Genomic DNA, 20408 nt, shown 5'->3' on the forward strand with positions numbered 1-20408 from the left:
CCAGCTTTACTCATGACTGCCAATTATCGATCTCCTATAGTGGCTGCCATAGTGGTCTGATGAATTAGGATTTTTCTCAATTTAGTAGTAGTAAAGTTAAGACTCCTAACTTTAGGACTCCTAAAGGCCTTCTGTGAATACCGAAAGCCTTAAAATTAGGATTTTTCTCAATTTAGTAGTAGTAAAGTTAGGACTCCTAACTTTAAGACTCCTAAATGCCTTCTGTGAATACCGAAAGCCTTAAAATTAGGATTTTTCTCAGTTTAGTAGTAGTAAAGTTAGGAATCCTAACTTTAGGACTCCTAAACTGAGAAAAATCCTAATTTTAAGACTTTCAGTATTCACAGAAGGCATTTAGGAGTCCTAAAGTTAGGACTCCAAACTTCTGTGAATACCAAAATGAGTAAGTGCCTTCTGTGAATAAGAAAATGATTTTGTCTTAAGTTAGTTCTGTGAATCGGGCCCAACCTAACTCATATGGTACTCATCTTCAGTTCTGTCAAATGAGAAATAATATAACTTAAGGACACAGTTCAAAACATGTGTTCACCCCCCTCCAGTGTCTTAAGCATAATGTAAATCTTCTTGTTAAAAAATAATGAGCTTGCTCTGACAGTCCATCACTTATTTTGACGCACTGGCAGTTCAGTTTGCTGGCTCATATTTACAAGGCCACGCAAAGCCACACTGCATGGCTTTTCGTGGTTTTGTAAATGCAGGCCCTTTTTACTCATCACTTTGCGGGGGTGTCCCGAAGCAACACCCATGGATTCTGCCACATTTCCAGATCTACATTTTGTAAACATGGGAATGCGTCAGAATCCTATGCCTCCCAGAGGATGAGTAAGGTGGTGCAACCAGGAGGAATACTTTTATTTCTCCTCTTTTTTTCCTATTTCTATGCATCCTGAATTCTGGTGCACACATAGAAAGAGGAAAACACTATTGTTTTTGTGCAGGAAGGTTTCCCTTGCGGCACAAAACAAAGTGTCCCCATGATGCAGGCACCCTTGCCTCGGCTCCTTGTTTATCTTGAACGAGTTGTATGGCGAAAGGGAACATGGTCATGGAGGGAGTGCCGAAACACTTCGAATATACCACCATGAACACCTTACCCCAGGTGTTACAATCAGCCAATTCTGGAAGTATGTCTTTAGGAAAACTTATAGTCAAGATCATGTGTTTCTCCACAGGACTGGTATTCGAAAAAACAGCCTCTAGTTGTCCACATTTTTCAGCAAGCCAATAAGGGAACTCGTCCGTATTCTGTGGACGCTTGCCCATTAAGGAATTAACCATAAGAGGACTACACCACCAGGTCCAGCGGGTTGCACAGAAATGCCAGATGGTCCCACCTGAAAGTTGCATGACATGATCTGTATAACAGCTCTATGTATGCATATTAAAGATGTATGAAACACGCAGAGTTCTGCTAGCGACTCTGTTGTCAGATGGCGCGGGTATTAAAACAAATTTGGTGTTGTCAAGTTGTGAGCGGAACCTCAACAGTACTATACGGCCTATAGTCCCGCAGAATCACGGCGGCAGTAAATTGTCTGTCCCATCCACTGCCGGGAAGGTGACCCAAGAATAAAACACCTCGAAGCGGAAAGCTGGATCCACTTCCCCAACAAATATTAGCGCTGCAACTGCATCAGGTACTCCATATTGAGTCAAATATGCCCTGAGCAGCACGCTGCTATGAGGCGGAATATCAACTGCCATTATGAAAAACAATGAAAGACAACCTGAAGCGAAGCAGCGCAATAACGGGTTAATAAGTGAGAAAAGGAACCTTTTAAAAATTCAAGCTTGCAAAAACCCTTAAAACATCAATATAGAAGGTTACACCATCACAGCTGTCTATGGAAACAGAAGTGAGGGCATTGTGGACAAGCACAAGCACTACTCAAGAGTCTTGCAGATAAGAACCAGACCAAACGTTGGCGGCACCATGTTGCGGGGATTCTGCACCTACACAGAACTATGTGCAGGAAGACAGGACCTTGGTGTATAGGGCTGTACCAACCTATCACCTTGGTACCCAAAATTTCAAAACTGACTAGCTATAGTGTCTCATTCGTTGTCCTCCAAAAATCACAGAGCTACAAATGATTAGACAACCCAGAACACAACACTAATGACTCTCTCAGGAATCGCGATAGAAAGACATACTCTTTTGCTTGCTCACTCGTACTCGAAACCGATGCATTGCAAATGCTTGTTATTCAGATGGTTTTTATGTGTTTTTCAGCCCGCTATTGTCACTGCAGCTGGTAGAGCTAGGGGTGGTCTTCGACATTTGTCTCTATGAAGCTTCCATTGGTCAACTTCACCCTTAAACTGTCTTCCCCGTATAGTTTGGTTACTTTAACATCCTCTCCAGGGGAGACTGACATTTTGTTGATAAATTGTTGCAGCAATACGTTTAATGAGCATGTGAGTGATATTGTTGACAAGCTGGCAGATTTTTGGAGAACATCCACATGACCCTAAAGAAAGAAAGAAACTAAGATAATATGGGCTGGATATTTAAATTTCTTCCTCTGTTGTGCTGATTAAAGCCATTTAGGTGGTCTCATGTGTGCTGTAGCAAACAGAGCTCATTTCAAATACAACCAATTGGGGGATGCTATGAACTCCTTATTAGAGAGAAGTGATTTGGTTTTTGCCGATGATATCTATGAAGGTGTTAGGCAGTTGTAGAAGGAAGTATTATTGATTTTATCTTAATTTCAGCACAAGCCACACATTCCATTTTAGAGTTTGAAATCGTCCCTAAATGTATGAGCGGCCATAACCCACTAGTTGTCAAACTGAAAAGCGATTTGTTAAAAATGGGCACTGCTACTAGTGGTAAACAAGTATATTCCAAGAACAAAGTGGAACAAAATTGAACCTTCTACTTTTAACCAAAGAATATTAATAAATAATATGGCATCTTTGATTCCCTACTTAGAGGATGACCCATCATACTTAAAGATATTGAGGGAATATGAGCTCTAGTGTGACGATATTTCAAATGACCTAACATTGCACAAAAGACTGAATGTCCCATACACCGTTGGTTCATAAATCCTGTTCTGCTGCCCATAAAAAAAATATAAAAAATGCTTTAAAGACCACCAGCAATTCCAACTTGTTATTAAAGAGGCTAAGTTACAATATAAGTCTGTGCTAGAGGAGAGGAAACATGAGATGAGAGATAGAGCTTGGGAGAACTTAAAAGAGGCTGCAGTTTACATTTGAATGTTGTTCATTTGACATCTGGGAAAGTCTTTCTTTTAGAGAGTGTTGCTCAAATAAAACCCCATGCCTTATTCTGAGAACAGTCATTTGATGTGTTTTTCATTTTATGAGAGTGAAATCGCTTTCTGTATTTTTGCATCCGTGTGGGAAGGCGTTTTTCTCCTTTATTTGAGACGGCAAAGCAATACAAGAACCAAAATATATTTTATGGTTTCCCATAACATATTTTTTATGCCTGTTCCGCTTTTTCCCTTTCAACTTTCATCAACTACAGTGACTTAAAGGGCTAAAGCTTAAAAGTCATATGACAACTAGAAGATCAGTGACACCGCTCTATTCTAAATCCAAAGCTCGACCTACCCGCCTAATCCTTTTACTTTACCCTGCAGTAGAGCAAGTCAGGTTTCCTTTCCTTATTGCCAGTGAATTTACGGTGGTGGACGAGGCCACTGAGTGAAGTGAGACTAAGTGCCTGATTTGATTTCAACTTCAAGTTTGGCATATGTGATACCCTGTGACAACCATGTCAAATTCAATCTTCATAACCTGTTCCTTTCCCTCTAGTGCAGTGCATAAGTTTCCCGAATGTCCACTTACAGAAGAAAGGATAAAAATATCCAGATTTTCTATACATGAGGCGTGTGACGTAGTTTCTTATTTATTATTCATCTGCCTCTTTGAAGTCAGGGTTGAAAGTAAAAGTCACGTGGACATGAGCAATGCCATTGGAAATAAAGATAGATCATTGTCAACTCCAGCTGCCCCAGCTGCACACAAGTAGCAAAGTGCCTGAAGCGCTGGCTAGCATGCCTCTATGAATTAAATACAGCACAACTTGTACTCCATAGTGCATAATGCCTTACTCATTAATGAGAGGTAACTTATTTTTAATTTTCCACTTAAAGTGTCTATTTAGTTACCAGAACTGCCTTTAAAGGAAAACAAATCAAATCAATATTTTTAAATCCGCTGTTATTTTGCCCTAATCCTTTTCTGCCAGTCAGTGCTTTTTATGTGAGGCACGTGTTGGTAAAATATAAAATTGGCCTTATGACTCTCCTAATCATAATCACATCAAATTCCAATGGCACTAGGGGGACCAGCAATGTACTGCCGCTGCGGCACCCATTAATTTTAAACAATTGTTTGCACATACCATTATTTACTTTTTCTCTGCATTCTTTTTGTTTTTCTTGATACAGCTAATCCTGCTAGTCCACCCATACCACCCAACAGGCAGGAGATAACGGCCTGTCTGTGGTGGCAGAGGCTTGATCTGATCCAGCAGGAATATCCGTGCCTAGTGACCTAGACGGATGAAGAAGAATATGAGGCTGAAACATCTGCCTCTTAGCCTGTCCAAGTGCAGCCAGTCAGCCACAACCTCCCGGCCATCCCATCACTGGTGCTGCCACCAGTCCAGGGCCCTCACTGTATCTGCTGCTGCCCCCTCCCCCTCTGACACAGACAGGAGATTGCTGCAACCCGTCCTGCAGCGGCTGTAGCCAATCAAGCAGAGCCTGGACCAGCCTTGGTCCCAAATCACCACTGCCCTCTCTAAATCCTTTTTTAATTATTTGTTTTGCTGAGAGGGACTTGCTGTGGTTGGAGAGGGTGGGAAGGGAGTTCAAACGGGTTATTTGTTGGACATTGGTTGTTGAATGGGGATTGGGCAATTTGTTTAGAGAGAGGGGTAGGTCTGTTGTGGGTAGAGAGTGTGTTTTTTGTAAAAAAACAAAAAGGGAGGAAATGTTATTTTTTCACATTGTATGCCTGAAGTAAGGTATTTGTGTTTTACTTTTACTTTGCACCGGTGCCTTTCTATGCAGCATGTTTTTATCTAATCCTCTTATAAAAGTGTATACCAGTTAGTTATAATTATATATATACCTCTTTGACTATCTTTACCATTGGGGGGAAGCTGCCATGACCTACATTGCTTACAACAACCTCGATAAATGATTTCTTATGCGGTAGCAGTTAATTGCTTATTTACTAACTTATCTAGTTCACGTCACTTCATATTTCTCTTACCTGAATATAGATGAATTATTAACTGGGAAGGCATTCACAATGACTTCACAAACGAGGTCCCACTACCATCTAGATGAATTCCAACTGTAGGATTAATCAGAAGGATTATTCATCGTGGGCATCCAATTTCAAATAACAACACTGAGTTAGTGGGTTATATATTGATATATCTTAGCTTTACAAACAATTTATACAGGACTACTATACACAAAATAATGACTGATGGTGAAAATATAACAAATAACATTAATAATAAATTCTTCAGTACAATGGTAAGCTAGTATTTTAATTAAAGCTAAAGTTACAAAATACTTGAATCGCGAAGTGGATTCGAAGTCTGAAGTGGGCGTGGCTAACGGTTTATGTAACACAAGGCCTGAGTGATGATGCTGATGAATGATTTTCTTCTATATCTAAAATATTGATCCCTTTTTATGGTCGGTGGGTAAATGGGGCCAGTATGGGCGATTGCGTTGGTAATTTAACTGAAGATCCTGCAGTGAAGTGGTGCTTTCATCACATCCGCCCCACCAAGTATGTGATCAATTAAGGTTATAAATAAATTCACACATCAATAATTCAATAGAAGATGGTTAGGGGTTGATGAATGGATGGAAAAGGGATTTTGGGAAAGGTGTGACAAACACTACACAAAGACAATATTCATCACGGAGATGAGCAACCAACCATCAGCAATCGGTAGAAGGGAATGAAGGAATGAATTCAGCACATTTAAGATAAATGCATTGCAAATGGCCTGTCAGCCCGAGAGATCCAAGTTATTATATTATAATGTATCTAAATGTTCTTCCTCCTATGTTTGAAAAATGGTAAATACAAATTATGGAGGAGTGAAGAGAACCCACACACCTCTAAAAATGATTCTTAAAAGACAAATGATTCTGTATTGCCAAATTGGGCGATGCATCTGCATTCTTCTTGGATTGTCCATCAATCTTGGGTGCCTGGCTGTAGTGGTCCAGTAAGGTAAGCAGAATGAGTGTTATGATGCTTTTGCTTTTTATTGCAATAGAAGAGAAGGCCTGCGAATTGTAAAACAGAAATGTTATTGTAGAGTCAGGGAGAAGGACAGAAGGCAAGCTTCATGAGGAGTGTACCAGGGAGATTCAGAGGCAGAGCAAGACCAGAGTCATTTGCAATTGTTCATTTTATGACGTGTGTGCGATCAATTAACTGCGCAATCAAAATAACCAACAAACACACACAAGCAATTCCATGTATCGGGCTCAACAAACTTGCAACTGTGATGAATATCATCATAACATTTACCCTAGCGTCTCCAGCTACCTACAACAACATGCCCCCACCCAACCACATAGTTTCCAATTTGAGCCAGCCAGCACACACACTCAGCAGCATTGCATTTCCCAAATCAAGTAGTCAACGCACCTCTCACCAGTCCACAGATTTGAGTAGACCTCTAAGAGTCATCACCATGTTGGTTTCCGTGAAGTTGATATCTTTCTTCTTCTGGCAGTTCTTGAGGTATTCATGCCCTGAGTCCTTCCATCATCCTTCTGACTATGAGTAACAAATATGTCCAGCTCCGTTCTGATTCCCGACCTAATTGAGAGAAATTGACCTGTAGTGCAATGCTATTGACAAGAAAACATTAGGTCATTTTTGGTGTAGAAGAGATTTGTTTTTATTAGCCAAACAGACTGGTTGGGTCTTTGAGGAGTGTGAACCAGAAAACAAAACAGTGTGGTCATGGCAAACAAATCTCACTAAGTGTCAAAGGGGAAGGAAAAAAATCACATTCAGGAAAAAAATGATCACCCATTAGGCCACCAACATTGTAAATAATGCCAAACACAATAAATACAAATTATAGCTGTAAACCCACCCTCACTGTCTGCCACCACATGAATCATCTCAACACTCACAAACAATCACTCATATATCACTTTTGGTGCATTACTTACCTGTTCAAATTCAAGCACAGTGTTACATTGCCGATGCTCTTTGATTCACGCAACACTCATTGGCCAGTCTTGTAAATCAAATATTCTGAGGCAGTCCTGCAAGGGGATCAGAGAAGCAATAGGCATGAGATGGAGGCAGGCATTGTCTCTGCATTATCCTTGCACGGAATGGGGGAAGGAAGCTTCTTCACTGCACACTGGTCCAACTTCATTCCGCTGCTGACCCTGAGTGCCCGGTTTTGGTTACCTGTGGTGGGGCTGTGTTTGCAGCGTCGCTGGTGTGCGGTGTGGCCATCGGCAGCCTGCTTTCTCTCACCGCTGCGGTCCCGGCCCCGGCCTACAACTCCTTACTGCCCTAGCGGCGGACCCGGAAGCCGCCGGACTTCGTTTCGCGCCTGGAGGCGCATAAATTACAACTGTGCTCCTGACAGAGCGGGAGGACCTCTGCTGACCCTGAATGCCCGGTTTTGGTTACCTGTGGTGGGGCTGTGTTTGCAGCGTCGCTGGTGTGCGGTGTGGCCATCGGCAGCCTGCTTTCTCTCACCGCTGCGGTCCCGGCCCCGGCCTACAACTCCTTACTGCCCTAGCGGCGGACCCGGAAGCCGCCGGACTTCGTTTCGCGCCTGGAGGCGCATAAATTACAACTGTGCTCCTGACAGAGCGGGAGGACCTCTGCTGACCCTGAATGCCCGGTTTTGGTTACCTGTGGTGGGGCTGTGTTTGCAGCGTCGCTGGTGTGCGGTGTGGCCATCGGCAGCCTGCTTTCTCTCACCGCTGCGGTCCCGGCCCCGGCCTACAACTCCCTACTGCCCTAGCAGCGGACCCGGAAGCCGCCGGACTTCGTTTCGCGCCTGGAGGCGCATAAATTACAACTGTGCCCCCGCATCGCGGGTCCGCGCGCGGTTCGGCGCCGGGAGAAGCCCGGGACAAGGGCGGGACCGTCTGTGGCCATCCGTGGTTGGGCGAGGTTGGACCAGGGCCCTGAAAATTGATCTAGTGGCGTGGACCATAAGTTCGGTGAGCTCCCCTGACAATTGGGGTTCCTTGCCGTTGTGGAGTAATACGCTTTTGTTTCAACTGTGAGGTTTGCCCAATCTGTTTGTCTGCACCTTGTAGTGCTGCTGTACTCTATTTGGATATTGGAGCCCACTATTGTCAAATTTGTATTATTAATTATGCCTAGCTGCAAACACGATAAATTGCCAGCTGGTACAGGGCTGATGGACAACTACTTAGTTAAAGTGGTTAGTAAAATCAATAACGATCGTAGGTTATCCCTCGGCAAGGGGAGCCCTGTTGTTATTAGTGATGTCCCCCTTAACCGCAAGGACGATAGCCTATCTGAGGACTCTAATCTTCTGACCACTCGGCCGGCAATAACGGTCGAAGCTCAGGTTTATTCTGAGTGTTTGGAGGAGTCCGTGGATTTGTCAACTACTGTTTTGGAGGAAGCTCCTCTGAGTCCCAGACCTGTGCGAGCCTGTAGGAAACAATTTAACAAAAGGGGGGGGAAGCATACCAAAAGAAGAGTGGAAGTATCACACCAACCCCAAACTATCACTGTTCCTGGTATTGTACTACAGGAAGGCATCAGCCCTGTCTGTTGTAACTTAGCACCAGACCAGTTTGCATTACTTGTCGCAACCCTTGAGGCAAAATTTGAAATGAAATTAGCCGAGCATACTCAATCTTTGTTGACCCAACTAGAAATTGCCAATATGGAAGTGAAGAGGCTTGGTAATCTTGTAACAAAATTCTTAGTGGGTTGTGAGAAAACTGTGATGCCTGCCCCTGGTACTATTGATGTTCAAGCCAACACACCAGGTATCTCTTCCTTGCGACCCTCCCAGGCCCAAGCTATACCGGAAACTGTCCCCTCTGATCATTTATTATGTAACGAACTAGTTAAACATTCTGTTGAGGGACGTGGTGATGCTCTTACCTCTAGTTATGGTATGAACACAGGTTATACTAACCTTCCCCCGGAATGTGCCCCGTTTGTGGTCGTCCTAACAAATGTTCCCACCTTAGAAAAACAGCTTGCCCAGCCTTTGGAGGAAAGCCATGAGTCATTAAAAAATAAAACCCTTTCTTGGCTTAATAAAAGATGTGGTTTCCCCATATATCTCGCAGATCACATTTTATCTACCAGAAGAACAAAGTGGGTCGGGCCTTCCCGGAAAAGCAGTTCTGGGGACTGTGTCATAATAAATTTCAGACACCCACAACATGTCAATACAGTCCTGTTACGTGCAGCTCTCCTGGAGGCCGAAGCCCACAGTGTTTGTGCACGTCCGTTGGGCTATTTTTATATGCATAATACTAGATCCCCAAATCGTATGAGATCTAGACCATATATTCTCAGGGAACCTCAGCGGCCCGCAGCTACCCAAAGGCTTAATGCAGGCAGTCTTTGTGGGTTTGGTCCCACTATAACCACTTACAACAGATTTGGGGCACTCACGGATTTGGAGGCGTGTGATTGACGTAAGGTCCCAGAAATGCACAAGAGAGTCAGTTCAGCCACCCTTAATACCACAGATCTTCCTGATGATGTAATGAATTCTGGAAGTACTCATCTTAATTTCGATAGCACGGTCTCTGACTCTGGGAATCTAATAAAAATATTAAGCTGGAATATTGCGGGCTTACGGTCTAAAATGAGGGATAGTGGCTGGTTAGATACTTTAAAGCAATATGACATTATAGCCTTACAGGAGACTTGGGATAGGGACTGTGATTTTTGGGTGGATGGTTTCACCTCCTATTTTGAGCCAGCTCAGAGTTCCATAGCGGGTAGAGATAGGGGTGGCCTCATGTTCCTTATCCCAGTGAATATTATGGGGAGTACCAAGAAGATTGTAAGCACCTCCCATTATTGTCTTATATTGGAAGTTAGTCTGGCAAAAAATTCCAAGCTTTTATTAATTAACTGCTATAATTCACCTCAAGAAGATTTTCCCAATGAGCATATTTACTGGCTGTCTAATTTCTTAGAATCTTATAAGGATAAACAAACCACTTTTTGCTATTATATTGTGATGGGAGATTTTAATGTACATTTATGTAATCTAAATTGTCACATTAGGGACATGGATGGCCCACAATTCACTAATCCCCAGCATTTCGAACACAGCTTGAAGGGGGAAGCTATGGAGTCCCTTCTGTCAGATAATGACCTGTATGAAGTTGAGTTCCTGGACAAGAATACTCGTATACCTACTTATGATGCAAGGGATAGTGAATCCATAATTGATTACATATTTTTATCTGCAGGACTTTTAGAATATGTGTTTTTTTATAATGCTTTACGATCCTGTTTTAGTGACCATAACCCGGTGGTCCTGATTTTAGCTAATGTTTTCCCACTTTTGAACAAGCGTGCTCTGACCCAAGCTGTGGTTTCTGTGAACACTAAAGAAAAAGGGCGGAGACTTAAATGGAGTAAGGTAATTCCTGAAGACTTTTTTAATCTAATTACCTTAAAGGCTGACCCTTATTTAAATATATGTGCTGATCCGTCTTCACATAGTAGGGATATAATATTGGCCTTTGAAACGATCTGCTCCCAAGTAGATAATGCTCTTACCACAAAAGGCGGAGGTGTCAAACGTAAATCCTCCTGTGGTTGGTTCAATCATAGTTGCACCACAGCCCTAAACAAACTTAAAAATGCCCTCAATGAGAAACCGAGAAACAAAGGGCTAATTATACGGTTAAGGAAAGAGTACTCGCAAAGTCAATAGGTACGGAAAAGGGAAATCAAGCAGGAGGCATGGGTAGCTTTAATGGATAAAGCCATTTTGAAAGATAGTTCTAAATTTTGGGATATTATTAACTCCCCATTGCTATCCGGTTCACACAACTCGGTGTTAGAACTGAATATCCCTGAGGAGGAGTGGCTAGCCCATTTTGAAGAAATCTATGGAAGTCATCTTGAACTGGAAACCTTTGTGAATCCAATTTCTAGTCCTCTCCTCTCCCCTATTAATTTTACTTTAGACGAGGTAGTGAAAGCAATAGAGGGTACTGCTGGCCATAAGGCGCCAGGCCCCGATGGGGTGCCCTCGGATATGTTTAAGGCCAACCCCAATTATTGGGGTAAAATTTTGTTAAATGTTTTTAATTCTGCGGCTGCAGTAGACCCCCCCAAGTCGTGGTCCTTATCAATTATAATTCCTGTGTTCAAGAAGAGCCAAAGGGGAGACCCTAGATGTTATAGGCCCATATCCTTGCTGGATTCCTCGTTTAAAATCTTAGGAAAGGTTATCCTGGCTATGATAAATGATTGGGCCTTAGAAAAGGGCGTAATTTCTAATGCACAGTATGGTTTTAGATCAGGGAGGGGTACAGAGGATCAATGCCTTAATTTACACCTAATAGTGGCAAAATACACTAAAGCCTCTGGGGGCTCGATATTTTTAGGTTTTATGGACCTGTCCACGGCTTTTGACCTGGTTAACAGGTCCAAGCTTTGGTCTAAATTGTTGGAAATGGGTCTGGATAGGCCCCTTGTGTATTTTTTGGCAGAACTACACAAAGATTTGAAAGCGTCTATAAGGATGTCCCAGGAGGAGAAATGTACAGCCAGTTTTAAATCTGGCAGAGGGGTACGTCAGGGTTGTATCCTTGCCCCTATGCTATTTACATTGTACATAAATTCCCTTGAAGAAAGCTTGTTATCGGCTTCCCTCGATATCCAACGGATTGGGGGAACTCCCATACCCGTACTTCTTTATGCGGATGACACCGTATTATTGGCCCGGACCCCGCTCGGTCTACAAAGATTATTGAATTCCTTTGGGAATTTTATGAAGTCTTTGGACCTTGTGGTTAATAATGATAAATCCCATATTATGGCTCTAGGTAAGGGAAAAAAACTCCTTAAAACATGTTATTGTAATGATGCTGCTATCTCTAAAGTGAAAGTATTCACCTACCTGGGTGTCGTTTTTAGTGATAATGGTACCTGGTCATCCCAAGTATCCATAAAGGCAAAAGCGGTACGTAGCTCTTCGGCTGCAATATTGGATTTTGCTAAAAGGTTGGGAGGGAAACCTTGTGAAGCTATTTTAAAAGTATATCAAGCAAAATCTGTTTCTATAGCTAGGTATGGGGCCGCTATTTGGGGGTATGCTAACCTGGAACCCATTCAAATCGTAGAAAACAAATTTCTACGTGCCCTTCTTGGCCTATATCAATCTACTGCAACATATTCGGTCCATTTAGAACTAGGCATTGGTTATATTTCTGATATTTTAAAAATCGCCCCAATTCTGTTATGGATTAGAATCTGGCTAAACCCGGATTTATCATTGAATCATAGCATTTTGAATGATTGCATTAAACTTGATAATTGGAAGGAAATACAGTGGCTGTCCTACATTAAAATGATTACTAAGGAGCTAGGACGCCCTGAGTTGTTTACCAATCCCGAGGGTCTTTGTAAAGCCGACTTACTGTGGGTTAAGTCATACCATATTAAGCACTGCGAGGCGGAGCGTGAATCCATAGACCTTGGCAAACCACTAGTAAGGGCTCACTTCTTGCTTAATTTATCCATGGATATGCACCCATATTTATCTATTGTTACGAACACTTATCATAGATGGCTTCTGACCAAATTCCGTTTTAGCCAGATTCATTTCGTATTAAATGTCCCTCAGGGGTGGTTTAAGCCGGAAGACGGGGTTCCATGCAGATGTGACAATTTTTCTGACCAAGATATAACACACTTCTTGTTTTTTTGCCCTTTTTATCTTGATGCCAGGAAAAGGTTTATCCTTCCCATTTTGAGAGAGGGAGCTTTTGCCCAAATTAAACCTGCTTTAATGTTTTTACAATTAATGGAATCTCCTATAACAATGTTTGGTGTAGCCAGTTTTCTAGTTGCCTCTATTAGGCTAAGGAGGTCTAGACTGGCTACCCTGGAGGAAATCATCTAGTTTTTATAATACTGTAACACCGGGATTAATTAATTCTCCCTTTTTACTTATGTACATGTTGAATGTTTTTAAATTGTTGATTATTGAATTGTACACTTTTATGATTTTAACTAATCGAATAAAGTGGTTTTGAATCTGAATCTGAACTTCAATCCGGCCATACATGTGTCTAAAATGGTGGGGCTCCATTAGTCAGTGAGACACAAACAAGCAAAATAATATAATGTTCACATAGCTATATATTGTTTTTTCTGTCAAAGAAGTTTGGTGATGGCCTAGTCCTACAAAGAAGTCAGGGAAGTAAAGTTCATCCTCATACTCATGTGGTTCACCCAGAAGTTTGTCAGCTGACATACTACCATGACCTGAGTCTAACCAATCACCCTCATCCTCCCCCTGTTGTACTTCAGGTATGGTATAATTCGGTGGTATAAAGTGCCTATTCATTTTGATCATGGTTAATCTCTGCACGTTTTGAGGCGAGAGACTGGTCCTTCTCACTGTACAACTGTATCTGCTTACCACATGCTCAGCAGACGCACTGGGTACCAGACAAGGCAGATACTTAAATAAATGTTCCTCAGCTATATCTTTTCTTAGTTTATTTTTATTTTTGGGGCGTCAAAGAAAGAAAGAAAGTAACTATAAAATTAAAGAGCCTAGTAGTTGTCAGGGAAGTAGAGCTCGTCCCCAAACTCTGGTGGTTCGGCCAGAAGTAGGTCACGTAACACACTACTACCACGACCTGAGTCGCCGTCATCATCTTCCTGCTCTGCTACTTAAGGTATGGTGTGATCCCGTTGTATAAAGTGCTGATTTATTTTTATCATGGTTAATCTCTCCACGTTTTGGAATGAGAGACTGGCCCTGCTCACTGTCAGAACGACTTCAGCAGCACTAAAAACAAGCTCAGGAGAGACCTTGCTTGGGGCAAGCCAGATAGTTTATAACCAGCCTGCTGAGCACTGGCCATTGGCGCCTCTTCCAGTACCAATACATGAATGAGTTTTGATCCAAATAGACCTCTGTTGGGTCATCCAGATATGCCTGGACCATCCTCACAATACTCATTGGTGGTCCAACTTGCTCAAACTCTTTTGCCTTCGCGTCTGCACTGAGTTTAAGCCCTGCCTTTAGAAACCAATCAAATTCAGATTTTGGGGGCGATGCCCCTGTTCCTTTTGTTATTGCTTGTGCTGGTGTTGATTTTGGCTGCTGTGGGCTAATAGCACTGCGCTCAGGCTCCATGAAAGTTGAAGGCTGCACCCCAGAACTTCTTCTGCTCGGGAGTGGACATCTAATTCCAAACCATTCTGTTTCTAGGTCGCTGGTTTGCTCAGCAATCCAAATTCTGTAGTTAGAATCATCCCCATCTGAAAAAGGAATGAAAGTGGCCAATAGTTGTTTGTACCATGGATCAATAATTATGGCACAGATGTAATGTTTGGATAACACAAAGTCTTTTTGCAGTCTTGTATTAAAAGCCAAGCAAAGTAATATTCTCTCCATCAAGTCATGTACGTCTTTTTTTTGTCCACACCTGTATACATTTCAGACTCCTTTTTTAGCTGTTCCCATAGCATAAGAAATAATATGGAGAAGAATATGAAAATGAGGTAATGAGCCTTCAAGGAGCCAGGGAAATTCCTTTGTATAAATTTGTTTCTGGATGGTTTTCCAAACTTGGTATGCTGAACTTGTGGGATGATCCCAATTCTATATTAAAATCTGGTATTAAACTACTTAAAAATAGGTACTGGGCTTATATAAATGACCAGTCTGTTATAGATACTCACAATGGCCCTGTAACTATCACATTCTTGGCTCATAAGCACTCTCCACTATTTGAAGAATTTTTAGACTTAAGTTTCCCATCTCCAACCAGAAACTTGTATATATGATTTTGTTATGGAATTTTACCACTGAGAATCCTTACAAGCAAATGGTCAGCAAACCAAGAAACTGAAATCTGCCCTATATGAGACCTTGCTCCTGAAGACGAAAAGCATGTACTATTTTTTTGTAAGTACTTTTACATGTGCCGTAAATGGCTAGTTCGCATCTTTTGTAGCATGGCCACAGGCAGTCACCTAGAAGCCTTTAGGATCCTGAAAAGTGATACATCACAAAAACAGTATTTGCTGTAAGTACATTTTTAGAAGCAATGTAGTATAGGAGAGCAAAAATCCTGAAGGCTTTGGAATAATGAGTTTTGTTGGGTGATCTTTTTCCATTAGGTATTGCAGTTAATTACATGTATTTTACGCACTATACACAGTCACTTTTTTGTATATTTGCACAGCCCTTATATGGTATGTGAAAATAGAATTGTTTATGCACAGGAGGGAAATTGTTGCTGGTTCAAACAAATGACTATAAAGTGAACCTGATGGTCAGAGTGGTCGATACTTGAAGTAATATATATTTTAGTTTGTTGTACTTTTTATGGGATGTTTTATTGTGTTTATATAATGTATAATGGAGGGAAATGTTGAAATTATGTACAATATTGCTATTATAAATATCTTAATGAACTGAGTGGAATGTTTATTGATAATTGCAGTGAGGCTGTATTGGTGTATATAAGACCCAGTATTTTTTCCCATGTATTGATTGTCTGTTTGAGCTTGTTTTTATTTGTTTGTGTACTTTGATGGTTATTTAACTGAATAAAGTTATTCACTACTACTAATGAAAATGTCACCCTCTTCTTCACCTTGACCCTCCACTATGATCGGAGCAGATTCCCTGCTCTCACCACCTTCACCTTCACCTGTTTTCTTGCTAAAATGCACCTGGTTTGCGTGGTGTTTTCTCCAGTGGGTTGATTTGCCTCCAGTACCATAGTTTGTACCGAGCTTACTTCGACTTCAACTGGAGCATATGGCAATGTTTGCCTCCTGCTTGTTAACCGTAAAGAAATCCCACTTTCTGACAGTTGTGCCACTGCCAATGTCCAAAGAAAAGGCGGTGGATGGGTGTTTCAACATTTGCCTCTCTGCAGTGCCTATTTCTACAAAGGTGGTTGTAGATGTAGGTCAGGGGGGCCTTGCAAATATGCAGGCTGGCAGTGGTGGCATCAGTGCCACAACCCTCAGAGCAGGTTGAGATGGGGTAACATTGGTCTCCACTGGGGCTGGGCTATCATCCATGATGACTGGGTCGTGATCATCCTCTACTTTTTCATCCATAACTCTAAGGTTTCAGGAACCTTCCTTTTCCGGTGCCTCTCCTGGCATGTCTCAGACGGAGGCAGAATCTAAGTGGAGTCTTAATCAACGCAACGGGGGGCTGGAGAAGAAGATGGCGGGGTACCCTTCCTTGATCTTGCAGTCAATCTAGAAAACTATTGATCTTCTAAAAGAGGGGCTTCTTCTACTTCATTAACATGAAGCTCAATACCCTGAAGTGCTCCTACTTTAGAGAAACTACTATTCCTGGCTGAGGTTGTTGTTGTCCACTTATCTGAGTTTCCTCAATGATTGGGTATTACTTTGAGAAGGAAATAACTCCAACGCAACGTCACCGTTTGTTGGCGTTGTCTTGATTAGAGAAGCTGCCGCTGTGCCAGACATGGGCTTGGGACTAGGTTGGGGGGGGCCGCTGATGCAGGAGTGCTGTTTCCAGTTTGCTCCTCAGAGGCTGGTGCGGCAGGTACATGTTTTTGCCCATTAAAGTTCTGGGGTGACATTCCAGTGGTGGTGAGCTCCTTCTTATCACTATCTACTTGGTAGCACCTTTCTTTGGGACCATCGGCAAGTTGTAGTTGGCAGTTGCACTTAGCATACAAGATGAATCGATGTCCATGTTTTGTGGTCACCCATCACCTGCACAGGCCGTCTGTCTGGCAGTAATCTGGGTGATGTCTCTTCTCTTGTGCACCTAAAAGCAAACAAGCAAGAAGAACATCAGTGAAACGTGGCATTGTTGCATTTTGAATTAATAGTACAAACATTATCATTTAGTGGGGTTACTTAAGTTATAACACATTAACAACAATACAGTGCAACCAACCAAAGGTAAAACAACACCAACATAAACTTTCATCTTTTGTTTTATGTGCATCAAGTGAGGGTGTGGAAGGCAGGGAGTTTCAGCTGACAATGGAATAAACCTTAGAAAATAAATGGTGCTGTGCACATATGGCAGACAGGGGGCTGATGGATGATGGCAACATTTGAAACGTTAAATTACAAAAAATAAATATGAATTAAAAAAAAATGTTCAAAAATATTTAAGAAATACAAATTTAAGAAATGTAGTTGCTGATGCACCAGGGGACTAACATGAGAAATCCATTGGGATTTGTGAGGCATCGAATGGTGCAGGTAAAAAATGCAAACAAGTGTATAATGATATACAAACCCTGTTCATACAGTATATTGTGTATGAGCATTGAACTACTAGACCTTAAGCATGTTATTAAACTGATATCAGGGAAAGGTAAAACAAAAATGAGTACAAGCATGCAGGCTTAATCCACCACATACAAAATGGCTATGAAAACTGAAAAAATAATGGTATCACAAAATGACCACATGGTCAAACAACAACAACCAGCAAGAAGGCATGGCCACAACAAAGAACAAATGCGGGCCTATAGCAAAAGCCCACTGGCTCCTTATGCAAAATGGCTGCAAGCAAATGGTTCAAACTGTTGTGTTAAGTAGGTTTTAACCCCTTGAGTGCCCCGCCCTTTCCCGCCCTGTGCCGGCCCTTTCATTAGCGGGCGGGGTTCATGACGAGATAGTCTCGTCATGGGCACAGCGCAACCGCGGCCCATGACGAGACCATCTCGTCATGGGCACTCAAGAGGTTAATTCATTGTATTCATAGTAATTATGTACATATATTTCTGTACCTCGGTTATCTCTGCGGAGTGTTATTGTATGTGTCTGCCTCATTGGTTCTGGAACTACTAGGCGTTCCAAGAACTCTTGAGACAGTTAATTGCTTCTCCAAGGGTGTTGGTTGCCTGTACCTTTCCTGAAGAATAAACAAACTTTATAATCACAACCGTGTTGGATTACTTCTCAAAACACACAACAACCCGCAGGGAGGCATGGCCACAACAAAGAACACAATGCAGGCCTATGGTAAAAGTACACTGGCTGCCTACACAAAATTACAGCAAGGCACATGGTCAAACAACAACAACCATCAAGGACGCCTGGCCACACAAAGAACACATGTAGACCCATGGCAAAATCACACTGGTTGCATACACAAAATCGCACCAGCCACATGGTCAAACAACAACAACCAGCAAGGAGGCATGGACACAACAAGGAACATATGCAGGCCTATGGCAAAATCACATTGATTGCCTACACAAAATGGACACGATCCATATGGTCAAACAACAATGAGCAGGGGACATGGAAAGAATACATGCAGGCATATGGACAATGATTATACAAAATGGCCACTGGCCACATGGCATGGAGAACTAAGACAAATGGTGGCATTTGGCGAACAAACTCACACACTGGCCAGACAAAGAATCATGGTAACACAATGGAAAATAGCACCGCCAAAAACAAAAGTTAACTGGGCTAAAAATATTTACATCAATACACATACTCCAAAGGCATCAAATGCATTATCCCACCTATACAAAATGGGCAGCTGCCAGCAGACTGCAGCAGAAGTGTTGTTGAGAGGTTTGAGGCACTTGGTACTGGCTGAGTCACTGGGCAGCTGCCTCCTCCTCCTCCTGGTACACCAGCCACAAGTACTCTACCCGTATGGCCTTTAGTTTCTGTTGTCACAGCCAGCCTGCTACATCCTGCTGAGATGAATGCCCAACAGGAATAGCTAGAAAGAAACAGCCAAACTGTAAACACTTGTTTGAAAGTATGTAGTGGGTTCAACAGTAGAGAGTAAGACATCTGACCCTTGGTCTGAGTTCTGCTCTTCCCCAGCAGCTCCACTGTGCTGTGCTCTGCCTCTAACCCCACCCAGGCAGGGTTCGAGACGGTGCCGTGCCTCGCAAACCTTGCTGGTGCCCATTCCTGTGTTCGCCCTTCTTGCTGTGTTGGTATTGTAATTTTTGTTCTTGTCCCTGCTGTATTACTTTATTCTTGTTCTTTATTCTTTGCTTTGTGTTGATTTTTATTCTGTTTTCCCCCTGTGTTTTGCCCTTCTGTTGACTCTCTTTGTGCCCTTCTGATTTTTATGCAGTGCCATCAGCTGTTCACTTCCCCCTGTTTTTTCCCGCCTAAACCTCTGCCCCCTAACGCCCGCTCTCCCCCCCCATCTGCACGTCCCTCCCACTCCCCTACTTAAAAGCAGCCGCTGCGTAGTCAAGCCGCTGGCAGGCCAAAGGAGTGCCTATGGCAAGACCGTCTGCGCCCATCCGCGACCCTACCTTGACCAGCACCGGGAACCCTGGGTCTCTGACCATCCATCGCTACGACACCAACACTCTCCTCGCACTCAAAACCGGAAGACTCAGAGACTGTCAACAGGCCTCGCCTAACAAGACCCACGGCCAGTGCTCCTGCCTCCACTGCCACCAGACCTTCACCACAACCCCAGCTTCCAACACCCCCGATGCCAGAGACGGCGACACCCTAAGATGCATCCTCCTCAATGTACACTCCGTACACAAGCATGCCATGGAAATCTGGAACCTACTCGACTCCCTCTCACCCGACATCACCTTCCTCATGGAGACGTGGACCAATGCCTCCTCTGCCCCCGCCATCAACATCGCCATCTCAGACGGATACAATATCCAGAGGAAAGACCACCCGACCACCCGGGAGGGGCCTCGCCATCGCCCAAAACAGCACCCACCACCTCACCACCTCCAGCGAAACCTTCCCCTCTGCCGAACACCTGCACTTCCAGATATAGAACACCCCCAACACCACACTCTGAGGAACCCTCGTCTACAGACCTCCTGGCCCCCAGACACCCTTCGCCACCACCATCACCGACTTCATCGCAGCCCACGCCATCACATCAACGAACTACATACTCATTGGAGACCTAAAATTTCCACCTCGGCAACCCATGAGACCCCAATTCCACCATCCTTCGTGACAACCTCGCCAACATCGGACTTAAACAAATCATCACCACTCCGACCCATAGAGCCGGACACACCCTCAACCCCATCTTCGCTACAGGAAACAGTGTCCGCTTCAGCCACACAAGGCAATCACCATGGACCAACCACCACTTCGTACACTTCACTGTTGACAAACCCAAGGCACCCAAACCATCC

This window comes from Triturus cristatus, chromosome 12 (assembly GCF_964204655.1).
Source record: "Triturus cristatus chromosome 12, aTriCri1.1, whole genome shotgun sequence".
Classification (NCBI taxonomy): domain Eukaryota; kingdom Metazoa; phylum Chordata; class Amphibia; order Caudata; family Salamandridae; genus Triturus; species Triturus cristatus.